At 41.4% G+C, this 6,015-nt stretch overlaps 1 long non-coding RNA gene across 1 annotated transcript; it reads right to left on the bottom strand.

Annotated features, from left to right (window-relative positions):
* Positions 1-1,493: 1,493 nt before the first annotated feature.
* On the bottom strand, positions 1,494-5,725 carry LOC129460080 (uncharacterized). Its single transcript, XR_008650158.1, has 3 exons — positions 5,578-5,725; positions 4,907-4,977; positions 1,494-1,593 (listed from the first exon to the last, which is right to left on the bottom strand). It is a non-coding gene; the product is annotated as an uncharacterized lncRNA (long non-coding RNA).
* Positions 5,726-6,015: the final 290 nt, after the last annotated feature.

Genomic DNA, 6,015 nt, shown 5'->3' with positions numbered 1-6,015 from the left:
ATCTCTTCTATAAAGTTTTTCAGGCAAGGCCAGTGGTTCCTAACCTTAGCTGCCCTTTGAGATCACTTGGCACCACCAGTTGTCTGGAGTGCAGCTTGGGTGCACCCTCTTAGTGGCTCCAAAGTGTAGTTAATGTTGAGAACAATTATTATAGGCCTATTTTAGTCCCTGCACATAGAAAAAATAAACAAAACAGACAAAGCCCTAGCTTTCATAGAACTCATATCCTAGTAGGAAAATAAGCAATAAGCATATTTTTAATAAGGCAATTCCAAAGACACTTGCACATGCAGGTTTATAGCAGCAAAATTTGCAATCACGAAAATATGGAACCAGCCCAAATGCCCATCAATCAATGTGTAGATAAAGAAAATGTGATATACACACACACACACACACACACACACACACACCATTGAATTACTACTCAGCCATAAAAAGGAATGAAATAAATAATGGCATTCACAGCAACCTGGATGGAATCAGAGACTATTATTCTAAGTGAAGTAACTCAGGTATGGAAAACCAAACATCGTATGTTCTCATTTATTAGTGGGAGCTAAGCTGTGAGGACGCAAAGGCATAAGAATGATACAACGGCCAGGCACAGTGGCTCACGCCTGAAATCGCAGCACTTTGGGAGACCCAGGTGGGCGGATCATGAGGTCAAGAGATCAAGACAATGCTGGCCAACATGGTGAAACCCCGTCTTTACTAAAAATACAAAAATTAGCTGGGCATGGTGACACATGCTTGTAGTCCCAGCCACTTGGGAGGCTGAGGCAGGAGAGTCACTTCAACCCAGGAGGCGGAGGTTGCAGTGAGCCAAGATCGCGCCACTACACTGCAGCCTGGCGACAGAGTGGGACTCCATCTCAAATAACCAACAATAATAATAATAATAAAGAGTGATACAATGGGCTTTAGGGACTGAAAGGAAAAGGTGGGAGGTGGGTGAGTGATAAAAGACTACACGTTGGGTACAGTGTACACTGCTTGGGTGATGGGTGCACTAAAATCTCAGAAATCAGCACTAAAGAACTCATCCATGTAACCAAAAACTACCTGTTCCCCCAAAAACCTATCAAAATTTAAAGATAAATAAATAAATAAATAAATAATAAGGTAATTTCAGAGAGTGATAAATAAAATAGATAAAAGTACATACAATAATAAAACAAAAAGAAGCTAAGAAAGTTGAAGAGGCAACTTTAAACATTCTGAGGAAATGACATTGAACTGAGAACTGAATGTTGAGAAGGAGCCAAGATTTGAGGAAGGAGCACTTTAGACAGAGGGAACTGCAAGGTGGGCAAGTTTGAATAACAGAAAGAAGGCCTGTGAAAAAAAAGGATGAGTAGAACAATACAAGATTGAAAAGGAAGGCAGGCATCAGGTGATGTGCGGACTTGTAGGCCATAGTAAATATTTGTTTTCTGTTCTACCTGTGAGGAAGAGCTATGGTAGATGGTTTGCAAAGATGACCAAACAATCTTCGTATCTCTGTATGGATGCTCCTTTGCAATGTGACTTTGAGGCTCCTCTCATCAAGAGGTAAAGTCCGTTTTTCTTCTCCTTGAACTAGGTCTGGCCCTGTAACCAAGAGAATGTGGAAGAAGTGACATTGAGGCCCTGCAGCTTTCATCTCTCCTTACAGTGCTGCTCTGAGTCCATCATGTAAAAAAAAAAAAAATTAGCCAACTAGGGCATGAGTACCATTTGGAGGAGAACCAGAGCACCATGATCAACAAATAGCATCCGCTCCCTAGGAGGCTGTCTAGTCCACCCAACCTCAGTCGAACTTGAGATGACTATAGTCACAAGAGTGACCGGGGAGACCAGCAGACCAACCACCTAGCAGAGCCCAACCCACAGAATTGTGAGAAAATAGTTTTGTGTTCTAAAAACAAAAAAACTGTGGTGGTGTGTTGTGCAGTGACAGACAAGTGATACAGGCATCTTCGGAGTTTTAAATAGGGAGCAAAATAACATTTATATGTTTTAAAGACCAGTTTTGTCCCAAATACATTGATGGATTTATCCACAAGAACCATGGTCTTCATCAGTCTTTCTAAAAAATATAAAAACATTATAGCCTCCATTTGAGAAAGTGTAACTCACAGGGCTATGTTGGATTACTGGGGCTTTAAACCCTTCTCCTCGAAATGAAATCTTGTCCTCAAACATATTAAAACTGTGTGAAACCACGAATACTAAATCAAAAAGCCAAAAGTCATTTGACTCTCTACCTCATTTTAGCTGAGAACAGAACTTTTGAAATCTGATGAAAACCAGGATCACATTTTAGGCCAGAACTCATTATGAAATATGTTCCTAAAGAAGATTAAAAAGGAAGTATCTGAGAACTCTAAACTGTGTTATTCTGATTCTATGTTCTGCTGAAATAATCAAGGAAGCATTACATCATTTTTTAAAATGTGAAAGATTGAAAACTGATCTTTCAGTTGAAACTACTAAGAAAAAAAAAAGAAATGAAAGATGATGATCTTTGGGCATGCAATCTTGGAAACAACTTTAAAACAACCAGCATTCTGAAAACATAAAAAGCTATTTTGTCAAAAAATTCTGTAGTTAGCAAAAGCCAAGAAGTTTGCCCTTGCTGTGCATAATTGTTTGATTTTCAGAAAAATGAGATTCACTTTGGTTATATAAGTAGTATTATTTTTAAATAGTTCTTTAAGTAACAAGATTTAACCAGCTTTTATGGCTATTTATTCACAGTATTCATAGTATTTCCCATTAATTTCTGAAGGATGTTAGCATTATTCTTCTGGGGTGTTCATCATTATGCTTTATAATATATTATAGTCAGATGTTACATGGCTTGAGAGAAAACTACGCAGACTCTTTCAAAATGACTTTACCTATTTAATTCTAATATCTTATATTCACTATTTAGAAAGGTGGGAAAAGATGAAAGAGGAATCAATCGAAGATGTTCTGACCTACCTGACCACCTCACCACTATAAGCCAAACTCCTCTGGTTATCTATTGCATTAGAGAAAGAAGAAGAGAGATATGGAGAAGGACAAGAAAGAGAAGACAACCCCAAATTAAGGAATAAGACAGGTGAAATATGATAGAGAATAAACCAAGGAAGTTAGATGTGGAAAAGGGAAAGTGAAATGAGAAAGATGCTTAAGCCAAATAATTAGGCTTTTTCACAAAGGGCATCTCAGGCAGTGGTCGCAAAGCCACTACATAATTATTAGGTTTCCTTCAGCTTAGCACATTATCTGTAGCGCATTCTGGGCAAATCTTATCCTCTTCTGGCCCTTGGGTAACTTTGAGAATATGGTGACAGCTATAGAATACAGTTGACCCTTGAACAATGTAGTAGTCAGGAGCACTGACACTCATGCAGTCAAAAATCTGCATATAACTTTTGATTCCCCAGGAACTTAACTACTAATAGCCTACTGCTGACTCAAAGCCTTACCAATAACATATACACTCTATTAATGCATGTTTTGTACATTACATGTATTATATACTGTGTGTGTATATACATATATACATATATATAATATAGAGGAGAAAAGAAAAGTAGAGAAGAGGAGAGAGCAGAAGAAAGCTACTATAAAGTAGCTAAAGAAAAAGAAATGTTATTAAGAAAGTTATAAGACAGAGACAATTTATTTACTATTTACTATTTATTAAGTGGAAGTGGATCATCATAAAGGTCTTATCCTCATCATCTTCGTGTTGAGTAAGTTGAGAAGGAGGAGGAAGAGGAGGGGTTGGTCTTGCTATCTTAGTGGTGGGAGAGGCAGAAGAGGTAAAACAGGTAGAAGAGTGAAAGGGGAGGCAGGAGAGGTAGGCACACTTCATATAACTTTTTTTTTTTTTTTGAGATGGAGTCTTGCTCTGTCACCCAGGCTAGAGTGCTGTGGCACGATCTCGGCTCACTGCAACCTCTGCCTCCCAGGTTCAAGCAATTCTCCTGCCTCAGCATCCCGAGTAGCTGGGATTACAGGCGCCCACCACCACGCCTAGGTAGTTTTTGTATTTTTAGTAGAAACGGGGTTTTGCCGTCTTGGCCAGGCTGGTCTTGAACTCCTGACCTCGTGATCCACCTGCCTCAGCCTCCCAAAGTGCTGGGATTACAGGCATGAGCCACCGCACCCGGCTGATATAACTTTTATTGAAATACATATGTGTGTAAGTGGACCCATGCAGTTCAAACCCAAGTTGTTCAAGGGTCTACTGTGTAGACAGACCCTCTTCTCAGAAAAATGTGCACATAAACCCTTAGGTTTAGTTCATATTTTCTGAGAGTTTTCTGGAGACCCTTCCCGTGGACCCCAAACAGAATTCTAAAGGTCTCACCTCAAGGCACTTGAGATAGCTACTCCCACACCTGATGATCTCATTATAATAGCTCCTCCTTCCCTGTGACAGTCTTTCCACAGGAAATGTGTGGCAAAGAGGGAGGTTTACCAGAAAAGCTCTGCCTCCTTCCCCAGTTTTGATAAGGGAGGTTAGTTCTGCTCTGCCATGAGCCCTGGCTGAAAGGGCCATGCCTTCCAGCCCCACTGGGGAAAGCTGAGGAGGAAAGGGAAGTGGATTCACCTGGCAGTTCCTCTCAAGCCTGGCTGCCATGTTTCTGCAAATGCTACCACACAGATGGCTGAAAGGGTCAAAGTTCTCTCAAGTCAGTAGCATGTTTTTGTGATACGGCTTAACTCAAACTTTATTTCAGAATCCAGACATGATGAATGGATATAAGTATGGGAAGGGAGAGAGGTAAGAAGAGAGAGAAGAAGAGAGAGGAGAAAAGAAAAGTAGAGAAGAAGAGGAGAGAGGAGGAGAAGAAAGAGAAGGGAAGAGGAAGGGAGGGAAGGGAAGGGAAAGGGGCATGGAGAAATAGAGAGATACTATTACCTTGGGTTACTCTTGTGTTTGAAGTGCTTTCGAGCCCTGGAATTTTAGTCATCTGTTCACTTCAAATGTAACTATGGAAGAAATGCACATCAAAGCCACCTTGAAATTGTTTTTCAGTCAGCTGCAGTTTTACATTATCTGTTCTATTATTGTTGCTAGTAAATTTAACCACTTACTTACTGAATGATACACCATATAGAAATAAAAAGTCGGGTTACTTTTCCCTTGAAAATATCTCTTACAGGTGAAGTCAAGGATTTATAGTCAAGAACTTCATTATTACTATTTATACTGGTGAAAATGTAGAAACTCTCTAAAGCATCTAACAACTGACATCTAAACATCTAACAACTAGTCTAGTTGTTAGATGTTTGGTCATTAAAATCGTGTTCTCATTGATAAGAATGTGGAGTAATTGGAACTTGAATTCATAAATGGTAGAAAAGTGAAATGGTACAAGCACTATGGAAGAGTGTTTAGCAGTGTCTTATAAAGCTAAACATATACCTGCCCTAGGATCCAGCAATTCTGCTCCTAAAGAAATAAAAACATGTTCACAAAAATACAAGAATACTTATATAAGCTTTATTTATAACACCCTTCCCCCCCCAAAATTGGAAACAACTCAAATGGCTATCAATAGAAGAATAAGTAAACAAATTTTGGTATACCTATACAATGCAGTATTGAGAGGCGACAGCATGCTGGCAGTCCTCACAGCCCTCACTTGCTCTTGGCACCTCCTCTGCCTGGGCTCCCACTTTGGTGGCACTTGAGGAGCCCTTCAGCCCACCGCTGCACTGTGGGAGCCTCTTTCTGGGCTGGCCAAGGCGGGAGCCGGCTCCCTCAGCTTGCCGGGAGTGTGGAGGGAGCGGGAACCCGGGCTGCGCGCGGCGCTTGCGGGCCAGCTGGAGTTCCGGGTGGGCGTGGTCTTGGCGCCCCCCGCCCCCACTCGGAGCAGCCGGCCCGCCCTGCCTGCCCTGGGCAGTGAGGGGCTTAGCACTCAGGCCAGCGGCTGCGGAGGGTGTACTGGGTCCCACCGGCACTGCACTCGATTTCTCACCGGACCTTAGCTGCCTTCCCACCGGGCAGGGCTCGGGACCTGCAGC

This window comes from Symphalangus syndactylus, chromosome 13, assembly GCF_028878055.3.
Source record: "Symphalangus syndactylus isolate Jambi chromosome 13, NHGRI_mSymSyn1-v2.1_pri, whole genome shotgun sequence".
Classification (NCBI taxonomy): Eukaryota; Metazoa; Chordata; class Mammalia; order Primates; family Hylobatidae; genus Symphalangus; species Symphalangus syndactylus.
The sequence above is the reverse complement of the archived record's forward strand: the minus strand, read 5'-3'. Positions and strand labels throughout refer to the sequence as shown.